Source organism: Ambystoma mexicanum, chromosome 6p, assembly GCF_040938575.1.
Source record: "Ambystoma mexicanum isolate Mex_15411 chromosome 6p, UKY_AmexF1_1, whole genome shotgun sequence".
Classification (NCBI taxonomy): domain Eukaryota; kingdom Metazoa; phylum Chordata; class Amphibia; order Caudata; family Ambystomatidae; genus Ambystoma; species Ambystoma mexicanum.
The window spans coordinates 153,965,435-153,992,062 of NC_090935.1; the positions used below are offsets into that span (position 1 = coordinate 153,965,435).

General features: G+C 46.4%; 1 protein-coding gene across 1 annotated transcript in view; it reads left to right on the plus strand.

The window, feature by feature from the left end:
- Positions 1-26,628, plus strand: part of DCAF12 (DDB1 and CUL4 associated factor 12) — a 402,526-nt gene that overhangs the window by 47,741 nt on the left and 328,157 nt on the right. The gene's annotated exons all lie outside the window — the stretch shown is intronic.

Genomic DNA, 26,628 nt, shown 5'->3' on the forward strand with positions numbered 1-26,628 from the left:
TGATCTTGGCATAGGGGTGAGCGTATAAAACATGAATCCACCTTATGATATTGGGGCCAAAGCCATAGTTGCGTATCACCCCAAATAAAAAGGGCCAAAAAACCGTATCGAACGCTTTTTGCATATCCAGTGAGACCGCTACTCCTTGGGTCTCTGGGGATATTGTTGCTAGTATCTTGTGGCATCCTCTGATGATGGCTGCTGTGGATCTGCCCATAATAAAACCTGCCTGATCGTCATGTACCATGTATGGCATTAACGATGATAATCTGGTCGCCAGCATTTTAGCGAAAATCTTCACATCTGTGTTCATTAGTGACAACGGCCTGTACGACCCACATTCCTCAGGTGGTTTCCCCTGCTTGAGCAATAGTGTGATCACTGCTTCCCTTGTTGTTTCAGGGAGTTCTCCTTTATTCAAGGCCTCTATCCACACGGTGTATAGCCTGGGCACAAGGAGGTCGCTGAATTCTTTGTAGAACTCTGCTCCCAAACCGTCTGTGCCTGGGGCTTTCCCGTTGGGCAGCGCTTTTATCGCTTCGGCTATCTCTGCCTCTGTGATCGGGGTCTCGAGGGACTCCCTGGTGGTGTCAGCCAGAAGCGTTGTCGTTATTTGGAATAGGTAGGTGTCTATCTCCTCATCAGTACTGTCACATTGAGGGGAGTACAACTTCATAAAATACCTTTTTCACCTTATCTTCAGTGGTCACTGTGCCATCCGGCAGATATACGCACGGTATCGTTGTCATGCCTCTCTCACCCCTTACCATTCTCGCCAACAGCCTCCCTGGTCTTTCACCCTCCCCATACCTTCGTGCAGCCACTGGTTTGTCGAAATAGCGGATCTCCTGCTCCGCTGCTTCCCTGTATTCATCCAGTCTGGTTTTAATGTCAGCGCTTGTTTGCGCTGAAGGAGAGTGTGCATATTGAGTTTGTAAGGTAGCTATCTGTGTTTCTAGTCGTGACAGTCTGCCCATAATTTCCCTCAGGACTCCGCATTCAACAGCTATAGAGCTGCCTCTGATGCAAACCTTGAACGCCTGCCACAGTATTGCTAGACTAGACACCGTTCCCTCATTGATCTCAAAATACTCCTGTATTTTACTAGCCATTGCGTTCCTATAGACGAGATCTTGGAGAGCCAGTGGCTTGAACCGCCATGGTGGCTTACATGCCCTGATTCCGGGAACCGTTATTGTTAGCTGTATCGGGGAGTGATCTGAGTACGTCCTGGGGTAAATATGTGGATCTGTAACCCAGCCCAGCAACTCATTGTCAACCAGCCATAAGTCTATTCTTGAGTGCATGTCATGGACTGAGGAGTAGAATGTGTATTCCCTTTTGGACGGATTTAGCACTCTCCATGCCTCTTTCAGGCTGAGGTCAGACATGTGAAGGTGTATTTTCTGTGCCGCCTTGGTGAGTGTCCTAGACCTTGTTGAAGTGCGATCCAGGTTCACATCAAGGATGGTATTGAAATCCCCCCCGCAGATTAAATGGGCCGTCGGGTAGTTTGCCAATTTCTCGAATATTCCAGCATAAAATTCTGGGTCATCTATGTTCGGCCCATACACATTAAGGAGGACCATTTCGCTGTCACTAAGGGTTCCATGTAGCAATATGTATCTGCATTCAGGGTCTGTTTCTGAATGTATACAGTTGAATTGAAGTGATTTATGAATAAGGATCGCCACCCCCCTCGCCCTTCTCGAGTAGGTTGTAAAATATTGATGAGGCCCCCAACTCGGGATTAGATGTCCAGCTAGTTGGGGCCCTAGATGTGTTTCCTGAAGGAAAACTATTTTGGGGCCTAGCCTGTATATGTATGCTATTATCTTTCTCTTCTTCATGTGGATACCCAAACCACGTACATTCCAGCTCAATATTTTCAAGCCGTCGGTGTCTGGTCTAGCCATTATCTAGCCATTGATTATGACCATTTCCTTGGAAGTGTAACCTAACTGTGTATTTAATAGTTGTAGTGTCGTAGGCTTGTGCGCTTTTCATTTTAACCTCAACTTTTTCATAACTAGTATCCGAAACCATCTGCCCCTTCCCTCCCCCCTCCCTCATAGTTCCCCGAACTTTGACTATGCTTATTAATCCCACCCTTCCTCCTCCCAACATTTAACGTGCACCTGCTACAGGGGGGGCTGTAGCGACCACCATTGCCCGGACCTCTCATCGTCACTTCCTATATGACTGGTTCTCAGTTGTTACTCTCATACATGTCGGCACATGCGGGTGGAGCTAGCATATGTGATTGTTCAGTTTAGTCTTAATCTTCCCACATGTGGGCCACCCAATAGGGAGCCTTAGCTGTTTGCAGTCCCTTCTGAATCAGCACCGTAGTAGCATTTTGTCTTCCGCGTGTTTCATGAGTCTTCCTCGTTTTTAGGCCTCCCGGCAGGGGCAGGGATGTGTGTCTCGACAAAGTTTGCCGCCTCCTCAGGGAACGTAAAGAAGTATGTCTTGTTTTGATGCTGTATCTTAAGCCTTGCCGGATAGAGCATGGCCTTCGCGTAGTAGCTTCTTTACACCCGTGAACAGTTTCCTTTCCTGCTGTACTGCCATAGTGAAGTCTGGGAAGATGCGGATTATGTTGGCCTCCCACCTTAATTCCTGTTTCTCCCTGGCAGTTCTCAATATCAGATCTCTGTCTCTGTAGTTGAGCAGGCGTGCGATAATAGGCCTGGGATATGCCCCAGGCTTCGGTTTGGGTGCCCGAGATCTGTGTGCCCTTTCCACGATGAACATTGCTGACCAGCCAGGGTCCCCCAGTAGGTTACGGAGGAGGTCTTCCACCGCCTTTTCTATTGACCCCTTTAGAGCTTCCTCTGGAACCCCGATAATGCGGATATTGTTCCGTCGAGACCTGGCCTCCAAATCCTCACACTTAGATTTCACTGTTCCCAGATCGATCGCCATTGTTGAAACCGTGGTCTTCAGAGCCTCAAGTGCATCTTCTGCTCCGGAAATTCTTGTCTCCGCCTCTGTGATGCGTGCTGTTGTCTTGTCTAGCTTGGTTTTAATGGATGTAAGCTCAGCTGTTATGCCATCCAATTTGACATTGAGCGCGGCGAACCCCTGTTGCATAGCTTGGAAGACCGCTTGCGGATCCATCATGGCCGCTTGAGCCGCCGGTTGTTCACGTGGAGGCACGTCTTCAGACATCAAGGGTTGTGCTCCTTTGTCGAGTGCTTTCGTGAATCTTTCAATGGATCCCTTCACTTTCTTTTGACCAGGACGATTGGGCATTGTCTGTACGGAGTCTACTCCTCACCCCCCTCCTCTCGAGGCTCTGGGGATTGTCTAGTGCCCGCAACCCGCTTATGCGTGAAGCTCGTGGTATTTCCTCCAGGCTGATTTATGCAACCGCCGTGGCCTGAGAGCACGTTCCAGTTCCTGCCACCCCACCTAGTTAGTTGCCTTGTCCTCCGGTACTGGAGCTATGTGTCCGCTGTGATCGCTGCGACCACATTTAGCCCCCAACAGGGAGCATTCCCATCAACTCTACAACTCTTCTGGCCCGAAGTTCTTCCGTACCCTCTCAGCGTGTTGGGGTGTGATGTCTGTGATAGCGGTGAGCCGGGGGAAAAAAAAAAACTGCAATGCCTTTCAGATCCGTAGCCCACACCGGAGTAATAGGCCCTTATCCTGCACGTGGGGCTGCTGGCTGTTGCAATACTCCCCCCACCGCCAGTGACTTCCAGAGCGCCGCAGGCCCGCCGCCTCCGATGACCACCGCCTCCGAGGGCCACTGCCCACCAGCCCCCTCCAAATGTGCCTTAGTGTCTGTGCCCAGTTATCGAGCGTCTGCACTCGAGCCAGCCGTGGGGTGTCTGTTGGGGGGTCGGGGGGGGGCCCTTTCGTCGCCGAGTGTCCACGTTTATTGAAGGGATGTGGTATGGGGCACGCGACAAGGCGCCTACATGCGTGGGTGGGAAGGGAGAGTACAGGTTTCCTCAGTGTCACCCGATGTGCGCTAGTGCGGGGAGGCCCAATCCCTCGATGCGGACCTCCCGAGGGCCACTGCCCACCAGTCCCCTCCAAATGTGCCTTAGTGTCCGTGCCCAGTTATCGAGCGTCTGCACTCGAGCCAGCCGTGGGGTGTCCCGTTGGGGAGCCGGGGGGGGCCTTTCGTCGCCGAGTGTCGACGTTTATTGAAGGGATGTGGTATGGGGCACGCGACAAGGCGCCTACATGCGTGGGTGGGAAGGGAGAGTACGGGTTTCCTCAGTGTCACCCGATGTGCGCTAGTGCGGGGAGGCACAATCCCTCGATGCGGACCCCCCGCGCGCCCCCGGCCAGTCTGCAGCCGCGTACCTCTGTTGGCCGCCGGGGAGCAGCAGTCCAGCCAGGCACCCGCACCCTCCTACCTTGCGGGCCGCGGGCCCTGTCTCCGATCCTCCAGTTGTCTCGTGCCCAGGCGGGGATGGGAGGGGGGAGGCCAGCAGGCGCTCGACGGTCTCCGGAGCGCCCGCGTCCCCCACCCGACCCGCTGTGCCTTCTCCGCATCCCCAGCAGCCCGCGCCGCCGTCGCCGGGCTCCTCCCTTCTTCCAGCAGCGCTCTGAGCCGTGTGATCTTTCTCCCGGCGTGACTCTGTCAATTGAGCGAGTTTCTTCACGGGACTTCGCTTGCAGTTGGATGAGGTGTTGCTTTACAAGTTATTCGCGTTTTTCATGCGAACCGAGTCGAACTATTCATCGTATTGGCTTCCAGGCCTTGGTCGTCGCAGGAGCTCACACGAGTGCGACCATTCCGTCTCGTGCGCAACAGCGCCCCCGGCCAACAGTAATTTTGACAAACATTTTTTGTAATACATAAACCATTTTTCTTAATCAAGTAAGAGATATTTTGAAGAAACAAAGATTTTTGGTGAAAGGCCCTTACTTATGATTTAGCATCTCTTTACATTGTTGTTGTTCTGCCGCTGTAATATTATGCAAATTTCAGAAATTGTGTGTACCAGGGTCCAGTCTACAGAATTAGCATGTGCATCCATTTGGAGCAGGAAAAAATATACATCCATACCGATTTCTTTGCTGATGTAACACAGACTGATTGATATCAATAGAAAGGTCAATTTGTACACCTATATAGAAATTCTCACATCCATGATTAGACCAATGTTTTTTTCTGTTTATATCATTATGCATTCGACTCAGATTGACTTGTTGACTCCTTTTAGCATACTACACCAATTATTGACTATTTCTCCTCTTATGCAAAACAACTTTCCTTTCTTCTGAGTCCATTACGCGACTGACGCTGTTTGTCTATAGAATTCCACACCATCTTAGGTTAATAACACTATTTACCATCTAAACAGCATCCGAGTGCGTTTACTGAACCATACGGATTTTATAACATCCAGTCTATAATTTGTACTACAGCTTTATTTTCGAGCATCCCCTTGCTCACCCTTTCCATTTCTCTTTTACTTTGTTTACCTTTTCTTGAGAAGCGTGAATGGGACGTCACTCGGCTGACGTACATAACGCAACACCTTTGTTCTGGTAAACGTCAGTAAACATGACGAATCCCATCTACACATGCGCATTACGACTATCTGCCGCGCATGTCATTTTCCAAACAAACGGCATTACCGTCAGTATAAAAGGAGACGTTTCACGGGTTGGACGCATCTCCAGACTGGCAGATGCAACCATCCGAAGACCGCCTTCTATAAAAGACTCGATGTAAGTACTTGCCGCCACCAGGCACCTTTCAGATTAGTTGAAGGCTATTTCTAGATACTTACCTCCACCTTGATCTTTTTGGTTAACAGTAGTTTTCCGACTTTGAGCGCCTCCTACAATCCGTCCGTGTTTGATGACAGCGACCAGATGCACTATGCATTCACTACACTTTATCGATCCTTTTAAGATATGTAAGTTTTCGCTCCTCTATACTTCTTCACCTATCGCAACATAAAACGCTTTTTAAAGGCATTTTTGTACATACTATTACTTAAAATGGTTCTAGATACGACCGCAGCAACAAAATCTTTTTTAAGAATTTGTGATCTGGTTTAAAGTAGGTAAGTTTAGCTGAATATGAGCTACATTTTTCTTTTCTTTTGTGTAAATCAAGAACATCACTGTGTTTTCCAAGGATTTGCTTTCAAATCAATATATGTATGCCCACTACTTCCCAAACTGTTACTATTTGTTGAAAATTGTCATCATGTGTCTAACGAAATCGCCACTTGTTTTATTGAGTTAAAAACAGAGACAAGTTATATGAATTGTTATAATGGACCAAAAAATATGACTTGTGTCCTCTCTTCACTTTGTAGAAAAATTGAAAAAATTGCGCCGTTGCCCCTGGAGAAGAGTTGATTAACTCGAAACGCGTCGGGCATCATCATGTACTATGTACAATAAAGAAAAGGATACTTTCACCAAAATCTTTGTTTCTTCAAAAAATCTCTTACTTGATTAAGAAAAATGGTTTATGTATTACAAAAATTGTTTGTCAAAATTACTGTTGGCCAAACTTTGCCTTAAAGAGTATGCTAAACAAAAAACTCCTTTGAGTTATTGATCTGATTTTTCAGATATTCGACAGTGTGCAGGGGACGGGAGTTCCCAAAGAATTTTTGGGAACAACCATACTTGTTGGTTGCCTTTGGTCCCATCCGAATATTGAGCCTCATCCCTGCAGACCATGTTCATATTGTAACTCTACGTCGTGCTGCAAGGAATAATCGGACCTTCTCCAAGGAGAATTCTTCTACACAGAGTGATTGTCAAAATAAATTCTCATCTACAAAGGGAAATTTGATTCTAGCAGATGAGTGTTTTTCTGTTTGCCTTTCACACCATGTCACATGCAGGGGCCAGATCAAAAAAGTCCCTATTCCGGGATTGCCCCACTTATGGCCTGAAAAACATGTATGAAGAGGGATAACATGACAACTGAATCAATTGCATAAACTCCATTCATACTATTGAAGATTGTGACATTTACCAGGGATTCAGCGCCAAAACGCAGAGATCTGGGCACAGGCGTCTAGCGTGCTGGCTAAGTGAAGGCAAGTACCCCCTTCAGAGGTAGAGTACCCGGGAGCGTGCGACTATAGGCTGGATACTCATCCAGCTAGAAAAGGTCTAGGTCTGAGGAAAGACCACATAGCTTGGAGAAGGGTAAACCTAGCCCCATGAGACAGGAGGATTCTTACCAAAGTGCCTTCAGCGAGATTCAGACCATGCACTGTACTCCTGCACGAGGTCACACGGTATTGGCAGTTTGCAGCCCAACAAGGTCGCAGTATGTCGTGGGATGGCTCAAAATGCAGGTCTTCTTGAGAAGACTGGATCCCACCAGCTTCTGAGTAGGAGTCGTCGCATTCAGGACCCCTAGGTCAATTGGAAGAAAGGGTTGCATCAGGCTCTGGTTACACAGCAGGCGCTCTAGTCGCTGGAAATTGCTATAGACGTCTTTTCTTCTCTCTTCAGATTCCGCTCCAGTGGTCGACTTGTCAGTAGCTTCCAGGTTCTGAGTATTTAGCAGGAACTACAACACAACTTCTGTAATCTCTCCCTGCAGTTTACTGAAAGGTCCGGTCTGGCTGTCCAATTTGGCCAGCCAGCCCCCCATTGGGACTTGGTTCCTTTCAGGCAAAGTGAAAGACAAAGGACTGCAGAGTTTTTGATGGAGTATAGGCGGGGAATGCAAAATATTCCCGCCGAAGACCAAACGTCCACTGAGGTTGATCCCACCTAGAATGGCAGCAGAGACCGCAAACAACAAGGATACTTAAAAATGGCGGAAAAGAAGGAACCCACCATTGTAGTAGAATGGTGGCTCTTCGGTGCAGTTCCACGGCTGAGTTAACCTGTGAGAGTAACACGACTAAAAAGTCACCAAGGTAAAAACACTGCCAGCAGCCATTTAAGTGAACTTGCAATTGTAACAAAAATGCTATAGGTAAGTAAGCAATGGGAAACATTATATCCCCCAGCACACCACATAAGGTGGGGTGTGCTGGCTCACTATTTAAATGTTAAGGGGTTGAAAATCCCTCTTTACCCCTTGGGAACAGTAGTTCACCAAAGTACATTAAAGAGAAATTAACAGGGAAGCCCAAAGGGGCAACCCAGCCTAAGCCCAAAAGTTATAGGAAACTATAACTCCAATCATACACTATGGAGAGACATAAAAAGGTAACCCATAAAAAGAATTAAAGACTAGGTGAGAGTGGAAAAAAATTCTCCTTCACCTAGGCACAAGGGACAATAATCACCAAGTCCAAGCAAAACGTTCTTGGGTTGACACGAGTCAGGAACATTTATCACTGAAATAAAAATCTTACCCAACGGCTATTTAAAAACCTCATTAGCGATGGCCGTTTGTCAGTAATAACACCACAAGGCCTGTCAGTTGAGAAATCACCAAGAAGACCGGATGCTGACAGCCTCGCCATCGAAGTCCTTGAAGGAGCAATCGTCAACAAGACTACTAGGTCCGTCAACAATGTCTGTCAAGAATAATCAAGAGGGAAGGACCACTCAAAGTAGTTGTCGAAGTCCCAGTCGACGACGTCCTCTACAACACCAGCCATAGAAACATCATCCATGAGATAGTAAACGAAACCGAGGATTCCATCTCCAGGACAGTCCACCTACGGATTCAGATAAGTAACAGTAATAGAGGAGTCCTCCCCACCGGATAACAGAAATCTACTGCAACAATTTCTAATTCCACAACATTCCCTCACTGTCACACCTCCCTATTCCTTATGGAATAGGTGGAAATCTTGAAAATAGGCATTTCCCCCATTCCACTATGGCTTTCAATGGGTCTGCATTTTGCTATCAACTTTAACTTCATGCCTCAGTGCCCGAATTACCAACTCAGTAAGTGCCTCTCTTCCTTTTGTTTCTTATAGCCTCTCCCAACCCAACTTTATTGTGCCTTTTTTCTCTCTGCCTGCTCTGTTACGCTCAACCTTTGCAGCTCTGTCGCACCGTGACCTATAGGAGCAGTCACTAATTTTGAACTTGCGTTTCTTCATTCATTCCGAAGCAAACGCTTATCCCGCCAAGCTGCATCCTATGCATTTATGCGATTTCTGCCACGTATGCTTTACCCGGCTACCGACCTTTAAACGCATTAGTGTTCCTTCAATCCTTGCTCTAATCACATTCCAGGTATAATCTTTCTCGGAATGGCTGTTGTTTAAACCACAACCAATTCGTCCCTCTTTGCATTTACGCAACACGTGCATCATTGTCTTATCACACAACTAGTGCAGTGCATCATTGTCTTCTCACACTACTTGTGCAGCAGATACAGCTAATGCAACACATACATCATTCTCTACTCACGCTTCACATGCATCAGTTCTCTACTAACGCAACACGTGCATCATTGTTCTCTTACGCAACACGTGCCTCATACTTCTATTTCAAACCTGGTGAAAGGCTACTTCTGGCAAGAGAGCTGTTATACTACTAAGTCTTCATTGCCATTTATTGTAAAAACCAATTTGCAAATCTCTTGCTGCACATGGATTACACTGTCTAGTTAACACTATTCCCCTCTCCTTAGAAAACCTACTTCACCACTTCTCCTTTTCTAAGGAAGCAGTCAGCTGGGCACTTTCGTTCCTATCGGACCGGAGGCAATCTCAGAGGGTGTTGCTCTGAACTGTGGAGTACCACAGGAATCTTGCCTATCCCCCACCTTTTTTAACATATTCATGCTTACGCTGTTTGATCTATTGGATGCTGAAGGAACGTGCTATGCAAACTACGTGGATGATACTCAGTGCCTATTTGCACTATTGCTCGAGTACGCCAAAGACACTGAAGTCATCAACGCCACTTATGGTAAAATACATTATTGGATGCTGCTTAATGGACATTAGCCCTAAATAATTCCAAAACTGAGATCATTATCCTGGGCACAAGACGCCAAGTTGCGCCAGCTGGACAAATCCTACTTGTTTGTCCAAGTTGCTGACTGTCTTCTTCCAACCCTCAAAGTGAAAACTCTGGGAGTCACCTTGGATCAAGAACTCTCAATGAGGGCTTATATCAGTAACCTGGTAGCAAACTCATCCTACTATATCGAACATTCAGCACAGATAAGACCTTTCCCTGATGTCTCTAACTGTCCCACGCTAGCCAGGGCAATTATTGGAAGCCACTTGGATTACTGTGCCAATATCCTCTTGGGAGCCGGAATCGACAGCACGTAGATCGCTGCATTGGCTGCCCAGCTGCACCTTGAGCATCGCACACTCCTGCTTATGTTGTACGTGCCCTTCATACCTGGTTGCACAGCTCAAATGCCTTCTGGTCATACAGGGTCCAAGATCCAATAACGCAGGCCTTCTACAGACAACTAAGTCACATTTGTCACTAGTCAAGGAGAGTTGTTTCCCATCTTCTACTCCTCGCCTGTGGAACTCCCTCTCACCTGATCTGAGGCTATGTTCCAGCCTCTCAAATGTCAAACGCAAAATGAAGACCTTCTTTCATGGTTAATGGTCCTGCTTAAATGTCACTGTTTTGTCTTGTCCTAGCGCTTTTAGGCCTCAGGGCTCTGTCTCTAGCGCTATAGAAATAAAATAAAATATTTCCTGCACTATTCTTTCCCCTGCTATGATCTGCTATGCAGCTTGTTAAGACCCCCTGACAGTTTTGCTCCCTAATGAGGGATGAGATCTTGACAGCCCACCCAGTAGCAGAATAATTCTTCCCACTGGTTTAACTCTCTGTTGTTCGTGCGATTACAAACAGAAAGGTCTAGCACTTGGTAGAGGAGACACGCCCATGACTCATCGGATGTAACACAAATGATCACAATCAGTATCTTTTGGAATATGTACTGAAACCTTCCCCAATCCCCTAAATGACAGGACCAACCTGGATATGGTATGGTAGTGTTGTCCGGTCAGTCTAGGCCAAAGGTGAACTGCCCACTCAGATAAACCAGATCATGATAAGGAACTAAAACAAGAGAGGGAAACAAAGTGTATGGACAAGGAGAGTAAAGTTTTCCTTACCGTAACACTGTCTGGGGACTGTTGGAAGTCTGCAAAACTGCAGGTGCACTGTTCCGTAGAGGAGATGAATCAGGACAAGTAATCCAGGTAACCACCCTGACGGCACGAGGACGCCTTATAATCCTGGCTCCAAGACGCCACCTAACCCAACGGAACGTGGACGCCTAGAGCACACACAGCAAGCGTCTCTATTCCAGACGTGCCTGATGTCTTCTTGCAATTCAACAGTAGAATCCAAACGTAAACAGGAAGGAGTCTGTGTGACGGTCCGGGTTGGCAACGTGCGGGCATTTGGAGAGTTCAGACGTTATGCGGGCAGGAGTCTGTGTAGCAGTCCGGGTTGGCAATGTGCGGACGAGTTGATATGTTCCAGCGTTAGACATAGAAATCCGTGTAGCGGTTCGGTCGGCAACATGTAGACAAGATTGTGTGTTCAAGCGTCGGGCAGGTAGGAATCCGTGAAGCAGTCCGGTCGGCAAAGTGTAGACGAGTTGATCAAGGAAGTGGATAGGAAAACAGCTGAAGCGGGGATACGAAAAGTAACAGGAGGAACAGTAGAAGGTAGGGAGTCAGGATATACAGGATATACAGGGCAAAAAAACAATCGAAAACACAGGGTAAAGTTTAGGAATCCAAGCAAGGTAGCAATACGAAACTGGAGGCAAAACGGGTCGTAACTTCAAATTGGAAGTTCCCGCCAGCTGTATGGAAATTGGAAGTTCCCCCCCCCCCCCCCCCCCCCCCGGATGGACACCTCTTCATGCAGTGCACGCGTCAGCTGTTGGAACACTTCCAGGTGAATGCCGGAGCTGGAGCTGAGCCAGTGCGTAATGTTGCCATGACGACCGGTACCTGGCTAGGAATGAGGCGCGTCTAGCAAAAAAGGAGCAAGTGTATTTTACTATAGACCTGTGCATGCACTGACTCTGGACGAGGCGTCTGACAGTCTTATTTTTGATGAGGGTGGATGACCCCTTGTTGATTCCTGACACAGCTTTCTCATTGTTTTGTACCGATATTTTTATATCGCCCCTGTAATCAGGATCTATGACGCCTTCTAAGATGTCTAACCCATGTCGGCATGTGAAACTGGATTTAGAGGCAAGTCTGACATAGGTTCCTGGTGGGGGTATTGGGACCAAGTCAGTTGATATAAATACTCAGTCTCCGGGTTATATTAATTCCCCCCTGCTACTGCATAGGTCAAAGCCATTTGAGTGTTCTGTAGCTATTGAGGGATCAGAGGCTCTGTTGCTAGGTTTTTCAAACTTGAGGGTCCCCCAATTGATGACAGCTAAGGCCAATCCTACACCTGACACCATATGTTATGGTCAGGACCCAATTTAGACATGGCTAAGGGGTTGGAAAAATGCCTTGCTGTCACTGTACTGAAGGTCCCTGCCTAAACTCAAAACTAAGTATCTGTCAGTGTCAGAATGTCCAAAACAAAACCATCCTTTGTCCAAAGTACTATCTGACCTTCGCTTTCTAAAGAAATAAATAAGGTGAAAAGAATAATGTATTTGGCCTTCAGTGTTTCAAAAGTGTTCAAAAAGAAATAAATCCAACATAAAGTCTTTTGAATATTGCTCTTTAATCCAGGGGGTGTATCCTCTTCTTCATAAATACTTGACAATAATAGCTTGTCTTTTCCTCGTGTTCAATATCATATCTATCTATCTTAGGTCTTTAGATTGTCAGGATACCTGATATACTCTCCTGCCAAGGTTTCTTGCTTTCACACACTTGCAATTGCCTGGTATACTCTACGGCCAGGGCTTCTAGTATTCACACACTTGTTATTGCCTGGTTTCTTCTGCTGCCAGGACATCTAGTATTCACACCCTAGTAATGGTCAGTCTCTGAAACTCTACATTCGATAGTTTACCACATTAGCCCTCTTGGCTAATTCCTTTAGTCCATAGTTTATTTCATCATTCGTGTTTTGTTCACACTGCCATTCATTCACCACCATAGCATTGTGGGTTCATTTACATTGGCTGCTAAAGATTTCCTTCTGAGGCAAACTTGCTATTAATTTCTTGCCTTAATTATTAAGAAACCTTTTTACTCTTCATCCAACTTGGATTGTTCAATGTTTAACATACAGTGTGTTCGCCAATATGCCCTGGTGCTCCCTTCGTCCCAGTGTGGACTCACAGGCTTGTCATGGTGTCTTCTGTTCTGTCTGCAGCTGGCAGATGACAGCCGGTGGATTCTCTCTCCTTTGTGCTTTCGGTTCCCTCGTCTCCCGTGGCTCTGGCTGGGCTTCTCCTCTCCTACTGGCTCTCCGGTAAGGTTCTCTGTAGCGCCCACCTGGTTCCCACGGGGGCGCTGATCTAGTCTGGATTACTGCGGCCTCTTCTAGCGTGCTGCGCAGGACCCGGAAAACGTGCTTCCTTGGCCCGTAGGAATATCCTTCTGCAGATGAGAAAGGGGATTAACAGTCTGCAGAATGGTGTGCTAGCTCCTCCCTTCCCGCCTCCGTTCCTCTATTCCTCCAAACCCGGTTTAAGCTCACCTTATGGTTTGGAAGGTTGAACTCTCCATCCTGCTTCTAGTGCAGGGGCGCGCGTTCGTCCAGTTACTTCACTGGTTTTCAGAATGGCGCTGGCAAAATCCACTTGACTTTCCTGAGCGATGCGCCGTAAGTATGAAAGTTCAAAGTTCAAGTGAGGCCCCATTTATGCTGTCTTTCTCACCTGTGATCTGTCCTCTATTTCAGGTGCAGAATGAAGGCGATGCGTCGAGGGGTTAACCTGCCAAGGTGAGTAGTAATGAGGGCGATCCCTCTAGATGTCCTTATCATTCCTTTGAAACGTCTCTAGTCCTTTCCCCATAGGGGCCGGGGTACGGTACCTGCCAGCGGGGCGGCACCGACCCGAAATGTGGAAGAAAAGCCGGTAAGTATTATGGCTGTTAATCAGGCTTTCCTTCTGTGTGTCCTTCTGCTCACCTTTTGTTTCTTCCTCTCTCCCCTAGGTGCAGAGATGTGGCGTCCGCTGCTGACAGCCGCGATGGAGCCGGGAGATGTCTCGAGGACAGGACAGGTGAGTGAAGCGTGGCGCTGCAGCGAGCAACGCAATGCTTTTAAATTGAAGTCTTCCTTCAGGGATGCTGGCGAGAAGATTCCGGATGCAGGTAAGAAGCTTGAAATAATCCTTGGTTTTCGCCTTTCTCTTCTCTTCCTTCCTTGCAGGTCTTCCAGGTTCAAGACGGGCGTGGCTGTAGTCCAGGAGCAGACACAGGGAGCGTTAAGCTTCAGGAAGCAGAACAACGCGAAGCATGAGCTGCTGTCTGGGCGTGGCTTAAATAGCCTCCAAAGAAGACCCAGGTATGTATCCTTCCCCAACTAGGTATGTATCCTTCCCTGGCCACGCCCGAGTGAAAAAATAGTCCCTATGAAAAAATAGTCCCTTTCAGGTCTCAGGGAGGCCTGAAGCGTGCAGCATGGTCTGCATCAGGTAAGTGCACAAATCACCTCCCTTTATGAGCCTGGCGCCTATGGCGCCAGGACTGATGTCCAACATGACATGGCGCCAGGACTGAGTCCAAAGAGTCCCTATAAAGGGCCGCTGGGCTTTTACCCGAGGGCATGATGCCTGCTTCCGGGGATGCTGGGCCTGGCCTGATGCTCCGGGGGTAGGCATCATGACATTCTCTTCGTGTTTTTCCACCTTCAAACGCCCAGTATCACTGCTCTCGCTTCTGGCGTTCTGCGAGAAATCTTCTTTGCGTCGTGCATTGAGATGCACTGTGGATGGATTTGAGAAAGAACTCGAGGTGCTCGAGGGTACATTTGTACGGGACCAATCCAGACGTACACTTGCTAAAATTAAGGGCAAACCTGATGAATTTCTTGAAGCCGCATACGGGGAAATCCTGTTCTTGGGACGCAATTGATCAGCCAGGTGGAATGGCGAAAGTGATCAGCCCAGGAAGTTGTTATCCTGGATGGTTTGGTCCGAAAGTTCCTCCACGCTGATAATTGAGTTAGTGGAGAATGGCAAGGTATACAGAGACTGCGATTCCATTATGGATGTATTTGTGAGATATTACAAGTCCCTCTATAGTAACCCAAGATAATTTCCCCTCTGACAAAATGCTGCAGTACCTAGATAAAATTGAATTGGCATGGATTGTGGAGGAGCAAGAAGTAATCTGAACCTATAACAGTAAATGAGAGTAAAGCCCCAGGGCCAGACTGGATTGCTATAGAATATTATAAGGAGTTTCAACAATCTATCTCCTCTGCTGATCACTATGTATCAAGAGGCGCTAGCGAACCAGCTGCTTCCACCCATGGTGTGAGAGCCTGTCATCACACTACTTCCAAAACCGGGTAAGGATGCATGTCTGTGTGCGTCATATAGACCTCTCTATAAATATTGACAATAAAGTACTTGCCAAGTTATTGGCGAATAGGCTATCCCCGTTAATGAGCACGCTTGTTCTCCCAGATAGGGGTTTCTTCTTGGTAGATCCACGCAGTTTAGTCTCTGTAGATTTTTTGCAATCATAACTCAAATACAACTGAAACTACAGGCAGAGCCTATGTTGTTAAATGCCGAAAAGGTGTTCGATTCCCTATGCTGTCCCTTCCTTTTCGCAGAACTACAACGTATGGGAATTGAAGCATATTTCATATCATTTAAGTTATGTATGCTAAACTTGTGGCTAAATTGATCATGAATGGTATGACATCTTCCACTATGGATCTCAACGGAGGCACCAGACAGGGTTCCCTCCAGTCACTGCTACTCTTAGCACTAGCGATAGAGCCACTGGGCTGTATTCTTTGCAGGGAACATGTGCATAGAGGAGTACATTCCTGTACACAGAAGTTAGTTGTACCGCTATACGCTGTTGATTTATTGATTGATTTATCAGACTCCGCAAACAATTTTGACCCTGTGGTACTCACAGTTGTGGAGTTTGGTGAATAGTCCGGGTTAAAGATAAACTGGGCTAAGCCGGAGCTACTCCCACTTACTTCTAATAATACTCGGGTAGTATATACTTGGGGGATTTCATTGGTGTCTGCAGGGGGTAAGATACTAAGGGCTACATGTCTCCAGTGATACATGGAAGTTATTTGAGGATAATTATATGTTGCTCACCCCGGGATGGAAGAAAAATTGGCAGATTATAGTGGTTTGCCACTCTACATCATGGCGCGTATATCACTTATTAAAATTATCCATCTACCAAATTCTTTGTGTGTGTTCTTCAATGTCCCTGTTAAACCGCTGAGATCTTACTTTTATAAATTAGGCTCTGATGGGTAATTCCATCTGAGCGGGTAAACAGGCTAGCGTGGCACCGACTTTGAAACCTATTAACATACCCAACCTAGATATGTAAAGCACTGGTCAGGAGTGGCGTTATATGCGCAATATGTAGCACATGAAAGGTCTATAGTATCTCCCAATAGACTGACTGGTGAACATGTTGCGCAATAAGATTAATATGGTCGATATGTCCCTTTCTTCACTGCTCAACCTGCATGCGAAATATGGTCAGCTCAATCCCTTACCTATTGATATATTCTTCCAAACTTCTCCACTTAATATGCTGCACCACAACTGAGGGTGATAAGAGAGTGGTTAACGGGGAACCCAAGGAAGATCTGGTATAGAATGGATAGACCGGTAGTGGAGACACCCTTAGAATAGGTCCTTTGTAAATATACATGCGAGTGAAATAACAGCACTGGTAGAAGATACGTGGTATGCCTTAGTAAAGCGTTTTGGGATTACCTTGTTCCCTTCACCATTCACACCACTATTCCACCACCCACAGTTTGGGCCCAAGAGGGAACACAGGTCCTACCTACAATAGAAAGCAATACAGTGCCGTAAGATGAGGGACATGATGCACGGTCAGGAGGTAAAATCCTTTGAACAGTGGAAAGGGACATTTCGGGTGGGCGAGATAGAGCGGCCAAGATGCTTCAAGATGAGACATTGGATATCCCATCCGATAAACAAGACAGCGGCCGATAGACCATTAACCCTGTTCCAAAAGTATATCATACCACACAGGTGAAAAACACCTAGTTTCATCACTATACAAAATCTTCAAATAAAATGTTCTGCAGAGCAAATGGTAATGTATGAAGAAGTGGGAAGCGACAGTGGGGCATTTAATACCAGAGAATTGCTAGGCAGGTTATGGCGAAAAATCCCTAAACTGACAGCCCTGAGAGATTCCACAGATTTTGCCCGGCGATTCCTCCATAGTGTTGGAGAGGAGGCATACTCAGAGGGGAGGCCCCATATATGTTGGAACTGTCCAGCTTTCACGCCGTTCTGGGGTTCAGTGAACTCTATGATGAAAGAGATTTTTGGCATGCAGGTCAAGAAGGAGCTGGAGGAATGTTTACTCTGGCTGTGTGGTACAGACAATAACCAAGCCGCAACGTAAGGCATAAACTGTTCTGAATTTGGCAGCATTACTGGTGATAGCACAGAGATGGAAGCAAAAAGAGCCTTTAGTAGAACAAGACTGGATATTAAAAATATGGCTTTTTTTGGCCTTAGAGTGGGTAACCTTTTCCATTCAGGGGAATCCAGCAGTGTTTCGATCAGACTGGGTACCTGTACTCTTTCCTTCAGGATACCTTTAGGGAACCACTATACCCACAGACAGAGGCTATACATTCTGCGGGTTTCGTGAAACAGGATCTAGGGGAGAAGGGATGGGAGGGGGGGGAGGGGGCAAAAGGGGAAGGACAAAAGGCAGAGGGGTTTTTGGGAGGGACAATGTTCAGTTGTATTGTTAATGTTTATGGAATGGCAAATAAAGGTAAAGAAAAAAGGCATTGGCTTATTTTAAACAGTGGTGGCATGTTGAGAGTCCTAAAACAAAAGGTGTGTTTTTGAATTATGTTAGTGCTAGAGCCCTATCCACCTCATTTGCTGATGTGGAACAGAACCAAAATGAGGTGGATAGGCTACAAAATGGAGCCTCTCTAATTTATAAAGACATTCCATTGCTGGGTTTAAAAAAAAATATATGTAGACCAGTGGATTCCCAGTCTAATGACTGGTATTAATTCAAGCATGTGAATCTATGATAAATCTACTTCTGGAGAAGCAATGGTATATCAGTGCTGCTAAGCGGTGGGAGCCTGAACTTACCCGTGTCTGTGGATTAGCCACAGAAGTTACTGGTGACTGTTATACATTTGACTCCCATTGTTGAGCAAGTGTAAGCGTTTGAGCAATGTTTCAACTTTCGAGCACTGCCTCTGCTGCTGCACTTTAGAACCAGCTCTGACACGTTTGTGGTCTGGTGTGGGGCACTGTAAGAGGTGTATTCAACTTGTACTCCAATCAAAAGTTCGTCTGGGAGGTGAATGGGTGCAGAAATGCCATCTCCTGTAAAAGGCTAGTGAGGTAACCTCTTGTAGTCCTTATGGGACCTGCATCACCTAACTTAGGAGGTGCATGGGTAGAGCACTGCTATCTAGGGATGTATGTCCATGAAATTACTCTACTCCCTAGCTGCAAGGTAAAGGTGGGCAGCAATACTCCCTTATCTTTGGCATGATGAGCATCGGGGACACATGGATGCCCCTATATAGCGCTTCCAGGTAGCACTTCCCTGGCCCCCAAAGTCCCTAAAGGAGGGTGGCACATTGTGACCTGTTCTGACTTATTTACAGGCACATATGGGGCTTATGTATGTGTTAGGGGAGTTTTCCTGAAGTCCACTTGAGGTAAGACTTCATAAAACTATCCCTTGGCATACTGGTCCCAAACTCTTAGAATAAGTCTGTACTACCCAAAAGTTCTTGGTAGAATGGCAGAGCAGCCAGGCTCACCATAGGAGGAAGATGTGAGCTGTAGGTAAGCACACTGAATCCAGTAAATACAATTGTCCAATGAAACTCTTACACAGTAAATGTTATACCAAAAATATAATTTATTAATATTTACACAAGGAAGGTAGATAAATACTTATTTCACTAACCAACACACACAAGAATTCTTAATACCACTTTCCAGAGGTGATTACGTCAATAGTAGTTGCTCACACTTACAATTGTTACAGAGTTTGACAGTAATGACAGTTCTACCGTATTATCGGTACTACCATGCATGCAACCACATCAGATGAAATCTTTCGGAAGGAAAAGGGTTGGTTGTACACACAGCAGCAGAGCTTAACGATCTAGAGACACTTTTCCTAGCTTCTAATGCTTTCAAAGTCCAATCCCTAACTATATGAAAAAGTCAATGTTGGAGTAGAGCCAAAGTCTTACGAAGTAGCAGGACAGCAAAGTTTAGCAGGATATTTTGTCTCTAGGTTAAGATACCTAGCAATATAACACAAGTTAGGGGGCCTCTGCAAAAGGACTCCCTAAAGGGACACAAGCTGGCATGCTTGGGTCAGGGTGGACACCTCTTCATGCACTCTAGTCACACTGGAGCAACTCTTCGGTTCAAGGCAAGTTCTACCTTTAGCACCACAGTACCTTAGGTTAGAAGAAGTAAACGTAGCTGGATTCTCCTCTGAATGGGATGTCACAGCAGCAGTCTCGAGAGAGGACCCTTTGCATGGATTACTCCGGTCTCCTTGGTTGGTCTGCTGTTTTGGTGCCTATTTATCAGCTCCAACAAAGGACAGTCTTCACCTGGTTGATCTTCAATTCTGAAGTCCTGCATTCTGGTGAGGGGATTTAGATGAGTGGGATCGTTCCTCTGGCAGTCCAACTGGAGCTCACCAAAGTTCTGGATGGATTCTTCCTGCAAAGATGTTGCACCGCAAATGGGTTGGATGTCTCCTGGTATTCGTGGTCTGCAGCTCTAGAAAGGCACAGCACCTCGGGAGATGGCTCAATTTGTAGTTCGTCTCAGGGCTTGTTGGTCCCACCAGCCAAAGGGAAGGAGTCCTCTTCGGAACTCCTCTGTCGATTTGAAAACCGGGTCAGGACAGTAAGTGGTCACTCCACTGTTACTGGAAGGGTCTGCAGGCGTCTCTTGTCGTCTTCAGCTTCGGATCTTCTATTCCAGTGGTCGAATTGCCTTTCAACTCAGGAATCTCACCTTTTATATGGTTTTCCACACACTCCACTGCAAACTCTCTCAGCATTTTTCAGAAAGGGGGTGGGTGGCTGCCCAATCAGGACAGTCGGCCCCCGCAGTGGGAACTGGTTCCTGTTAAGATGGATTTCTGAACTCTGACCTGGTGGGCAGAGGTTCTGAAGGCCAGCCTAGTTTCTTGGAACAGGGTAAACTTCGGGACAAGCCAGACCAATCAGGGTAGCATTGGCGGTGGTCAAGACTAGGTCTCAGGAGAGGTGAGGGTGACTGAAAGACCTCCATGATCACACAGTGAAGGACACTACAAATCACTCCCAGTCAGGTGTATATATTTTAAAAATACATGTACATTTATTCGAGGCCTTTGAAGTTCAACACAAAGTAATTATCAATGGCAATACATCAAACCAGTACAACACTACTATAACACATATAAACAATACCAAGTGGCCTGAAGGCTTAAAACACAGAATGGGTCCACAACCTAAAAGGAAAGGGAGCAAGCAGTGAAAATAGACTTTAGGCAAGTCCACATCAATAAATCCCTAACTGAGAGGCAGTCCAGTCCCCACGAAGAGTGGAGCCTAACGCTCTAAAGTCCTTTCAAGTGCTGGTGCACGCAACAGTGTAGAAGGGCGAAAACGGGGTCTCTTGTAGGGGTTATAGCAGCTCAGGAAGGTGGGTGAGGTGATGCAGAACAGGTTCCCACTATTCGTGGAGGGTCTTCCGAAAAGGGCAGAACAGGTTCCAGGAGTTGGGAATGGGACTATAGCTTGGGCTGCCTGTGAAAAAGTGAGTGGCCCTCACGGGACACTCGTGTGCAAACATAGATGGATGCGCTAGGGGCCACCGGTAAGGTTTGCTTGTACTCACCAACCCCCGACGCACTCCGGGCCAAACTTCGGCAGTCGAGTCCACTTCGGTTGCAAGTTCAAATGCGGCAGTTGTGCAGCCTGCGGCTTTCAGCAGCGAAGTTACAGCGATGTTTCCCTGGTGGGACAGTGGCGATTTCTCCGCCCCTGGTGGATGGATCGGGCCAGTTTCACTGTAGCAGGCTTCAGGGCACAGAGGGGCAACACAGCAAGGCACCTGCGAAGTTCGTCGCCATGGCTGGGCGACACGGTAACCGAGTGTACTCCCGTTCAGGCGCTCTATTTTTATTGCATACCTGAGAGTGCCAAGTGTACTAAATTCGTTGTGAGAGTGCCGTGAGCACAGAGCTTGCGATGTACCAAGTTTCAAGGGTCTCCTCGAAACGGTGGCAGCGGTTTCAGACCAAAGGTCCTGCGCAAGCTGGTTGGCCCAGGAACACCTCCGAAGATGCCTACTTGCAGGTTTAGATAAAGGTGCCGTGAATAGTTAGCTCCACTATTCAAATGGGTTGGAGCGCCTTTGCAGACCTTCTTGTTCTATCAGAGGCATAGGGGTCCATCGGGACAACAGCGTGCTCAGGGTTCCAAAAATTCCAGCGGTTCCTCGACTCAGCTTCTTAGTTTCAGGGTGCTTGGATCCTATCCCAGGTTCAGTGAGAACTCGAGAGATCAACCTGGTGTGAGTGTTTGGAGTCTTCTCTTATCCAGAATCTCACTTGTGCCAAAATGAAGAAGACCCAATGGGAGATCTGCTCACAGACTCACCAGACTTGGACCATTCACGAACCACAGTGGTCCTAGTCATACCCAGCACACCAGACACCCAGGATGTGTTTTGGAACTAGACAGTCCAGCCCATATCCTGGAGGCACACACACAAGGCATGCAGAAGCCCGCAAAAGCTTGTTGTTTCGCGGGAGAATGCATGCCCAAATAAGGACTGACCCTGGTCGGCTCGACCTGGCTAAGGTAAAGGGGCAAGATGGCCAAAGGACAGGACAAAGAAACTCGTGGCATGGCCATTTTGGAGCCAGGCCACCTTCCTGTCCCAACCGCGGTAAACGCGGTTTGCATGACAAGAAAGGGTTAAAAATAAGCGAAAAGATAAGCTGCCACCAGCCCTGTCCAAGGCATATCTGCACTTCTCCTAAAAAAATCCTTTGAGGGAGTCTAGGGCCTTTAGAAACAAAAGGAAGACCCAATTGCACTGTACTGTACTTGTAACATGTTGCAGAAAAGTTGCGACATTGGAAAGGACTAAGGGAAATAAAGTCTCTGAGTACCGGCTGTCTTTGAGGGCATGTCAGTGCAAGGCATAAATTAGTTTTCAAAAATTGATTAGGAGAATTAGCTCATTAAAATATTTTTAATTAGCAAATTTGTACTCCTATTTTAAATGTCATCAGCAGTCAGTTTTACCCCAAGACATACAATTAGCAAGAATACAGCATTTATATGTACCTCTGAAGTAATACATTAGTGCAATGAATGTTTGTAAAATGTAAAGGTTCACTGCATGAATTGACCACATAAATAGATCTGATAAAAAGCTCTGAAAATTTTTTTCAGTTCAAGGCTCGGTGCAGCTGGGTCATGCAGCAGTCACTGGTGTATAGTGCAGTGTCCATCAAAAAAGACCTCAATAAAGATACAATGCCGTGTGTCATTTTATTAGCAAGTTTCATTTAGCTAGTATAGAACAGTCACAAGCAACTGCCAAGATGAAAACTGCAGCTACAAGGAGTTTGTGACAATTGGGGAAATTAGTTATCTTATTCTGCAGAACCAAATGCCCAGATGCCAGTCTCTTGGTCTGCCCAGGTCAGTGAGGCCCTGAGGCAGCATCTACCTGTCACTAGTGCTGCGAAGTCTCATCTGTGAGACATATGGGCCCCAGCAAGTTAACATGTAATCATCCATTTGTGATCTGGCTTATTGCAAGTCCGCAAAAACTGAGATGATCTAAAAGATCAAAATAAATTATCTAAAGAGGGAGTGCCATCCCAGACACCTAAAAGCCAACAGAAAAATCATAAGTGTGCCCAAGAGGTCAGAAATCTCTTCTCTAAACCTATGGCACACAGGCACTTCATTGTGGGAAACATTGAGTGGCAAGTTAGCAGCAAATTGTGCAATGTAATGCCCATCAAGCCACCAACACTGCCTAAAAATAAATAATTGACATTTCTGTTCTTGCCAGTGAAGGAACAATTTGCCAGCAACTTAAGGTTCCATGTAATAATGTCGCCACAAAAATATCGCCATACAAAAATATCGCCGAAAAATGATTGTTTTTTGTAGCGACATTATTGCATGGAACATGCGGGGGACACCCCCGCAACCGCCACATTTAAAAAAAAAAATTTTTTTGTTGCCCCTATCGCCACATATATGGTCACCCAAATAATATCGGCACGACATTTTCGCAGCGATATTATTTACAGCGACCATATATGTGGCAATATTAATACCTGATACCCAATTTAAGCAACTTACCACCACATACCTTCCAACCTCTGATTAGTGCACGTTTGTTTTGTGTTTCAAGAACCACAAAATGGTTGTTTATTTGCAAAGAATACAAATCACTCGAAGCAACCACCTTTGGGGAGTATTTGTACCGCCCTGAACATAAGACTACAAGTGCACAAAAACGTTCCACTATAAAGACGCTCCAAAATGGATCAGGTTTCACTGGAACCCTGGCTTTCAGTCTCATGATTAAAGTGCTTGTGGCACCTTAGTCACGAGACTGAGGGAATACTTAAAGGCCTTCTGAGCACCATGCTGTTACTAGTGCAGGGCCTCGGTGCTTAAATGGCAATTATTTCCAACCACTTTCTAAGCACACAGGCCCGCACTAATAACAGCATGGTGCTGCAGAGGGCCTTTAAATATTCCTTCAGTTTCATGTTTAAGGTGCCACGAACACTTTAATCATGAGACTGTTAGCCAGGGTTCCAGTGCACCCTGATCCATTTTGGAACGTCTTTGTAGTGGAACGTTTTTGTAATGCCCATCAGGCCACCATAGGGTGACCACATTTAAAAAGTAAAAAAAGGGACAGGGCAACTAACATAAAAGTAGGACTAACTCTTGAAAGTGGCTGTCAAGGCACTACACTTCAGTAGCGTTTGGCGGAGAAAGGGGTTTAAGTGTTACTGTTGAAAGAAACACATATTATAATTAATTTAGTTCAAGCTAACACTATGTTAACTTGTAAAATGTAGCATTTCTTCTGTGCGAGGTTGTGCATTCCTGCCTGCCAGCTCCAAAGACCGACTACAAAAAACCGGCACCACTGCAGTTTCCAATGGGAACATAATCTTCTGAAAGGGGGACAGAGCACCAATTACGGTGACAGTCCCGGCAAAATCGGGGACGTCTGGTCTCCCTTGGCCACTAACATAGAGGGCATTTCAAATATTTTTTGTCTCATGATTACGGCACTTGTGGTACCTTTTAATCGCAAGACTAAAAGAAAATGTAAAGGGCCCTCTGCAAGCAGTCTGTGTTATTAGTGCGGAGACTGGGTGCTCAGAAAGTGGCAGTAATTATTTCTCCCGCCGATCCGGGCGCAAGAGATATTATATACTGCCACTTTCTAAGCAGCCAGGCCTGCAGTAATAACATAACCTGCTTGCAGAGGGCATTTTAAATATTATTTCAGTCTCGTGATTAAAGAAATTGTCGCATCTTTAATGACGAGACTGAAAGAAAATGTAAAATGCCTTCTGTAGCAGGCTGTGTTATTAGTGCGGGCCTGGGTGCTTAGAAAATGGCAGTAAATAATATTTCTCCCTCCAATTCGGGCGGGAGAAATATTATGGCCAGCCACTTTCTAAGCAGCCAGGCCTGCAGTAATAACATAGCCTGCTTGCAGAGCGTGAATCGCGAGAAGGAAAGAATATTTGAAAGACGATCTGCCAGCATGCCATGTTATGGTGGGGCTGGGTACTAGCAAGTGGCTGGAATTAATATTTCTCCCACGCAAACGGGTGGAGAAATATTTCTTCCTAGCCTGCGGCCACTTGCTAACCCCCAGCCCCGCACACAAGGGGCTTGCAGAACGCATGCACCAACTCCCATCCTCCCTCCCCCCCCAGACCCCACCCTCTCCTAAGCCCCCCAGCATGACTCCTTACCTCGGATAGAAGCTGGGTCTGTAAGTGGAGTTGGGTGCTCCTTCTGGTATCTCAAAGTCTCTTCTCCACGTGGCTTCGACACCGCACTCGGGCTGGGCTCACACATTGATAGTGTATTTAGCCCTTCCCGGGAGCTTCTTCTGCTGCCTGCACACTGTCAGTGCAACGAGTGCAGAGCTTAAAGACACAGCAATCTGTGCCTTTAAGCTCTGCGCTTGGTGCCATAAATCATATCACAGTTTCTGCGACATGATTAATAAATTTAAAAGGCAAACCAGCTTTATTGTATCACAAATTGCGATGCGATACCGCTTATTTTATTCCTTGAAGTGAGCTAAAGCACAGTGGAGTGCAGCTGAAGGCTGTGCTTCACTGGTAAAAGTCAGACTATAGTGTTTAAACAGCAGCTTAAAGTTGGGGGGTACACAACTAGAGGGAAAACTAGACATAAATGGGAAACTTTCCTAACAGTTCCATTTGGGCACTCTGACAAAGGTCAGAGAATTAATAGCTCCTCTCCCACTTATTGCCTGCCCAGACACACTGGAGCCAAGGCAGGGACACCCAAGGGTGCCCACAAAAGGCAAAACGCACACACTGACCTCCCCCCTCCTACAAGGTTAGAAGAAGGGCTAACAAAGAACAGCCACGATAGAAATGGTGAAAAAAGATAGGAGCCACCATGTTGGAATATAGGTGACCTTATCGTGCGCAACCAAGACTGTGATACAGTCTGCGGCAAACAAATGGCACAATAGTTGGTAGAACATGTCCACTGCCACCAACCATAACTATTGGGTTGTCTATGTGACTAAAAAGTCACAGGAGCAGAGAGAATGGAGATACTAGGTATCTCCTTAGCACTCCACATAAGATGGCGTGTGCTAATCTCTCATAGTATAACATTTTAGGAAGGATACAAAGTATCCCTCTATCCTTAATGACAATAGTTAAGGATAGTGAAAGAATCTCAAAGGATAACCCAAATGGTTCCCAGCAACACTGCAAATAAGGTGCTGTGTGCTGCAGAAGTAAACATAGATTCCTTTAAGGAGATATGGAGGAAAGTAGACTCCATAGTAAAGATAAAACACAGAGAATAGAGTTCTAAAAGTCAGAGCAAATAAGAATGAATGAGGGGAAAAAGGCTCGCCTCATTCAGGATAGAAAGAAAAACTAGCAAGAGTCCAGCAGAAAGTGCTGAGGGTCTCACTAGGAGAGGGGATGAAGCATACAAATGATAAACATTGCTGCAAGACCTAGTAGGATCACTTTTTGTTAGTTGTTTGTCTCCTCAACTAGGCATGACCCATACCCTCACTACCCTCCTTCCCCTCTCCCCTGCATTTCATGTCTTAGCACTTGCTCGTTCTGCATTGCCGCAAAGCCTAGTAAGATTGCTTTTTTGTTGTTTTGTGTTACCTTTATCATCCTTTACCCTTTTAGCTCTTGCACATTCTGAATGTCTTAAGGCCCAGTAAGAATGTTTGTTGTTTTGACTTCCTCCTGCCCCCCTTGCCTTGATCCGCCTTGAAACACT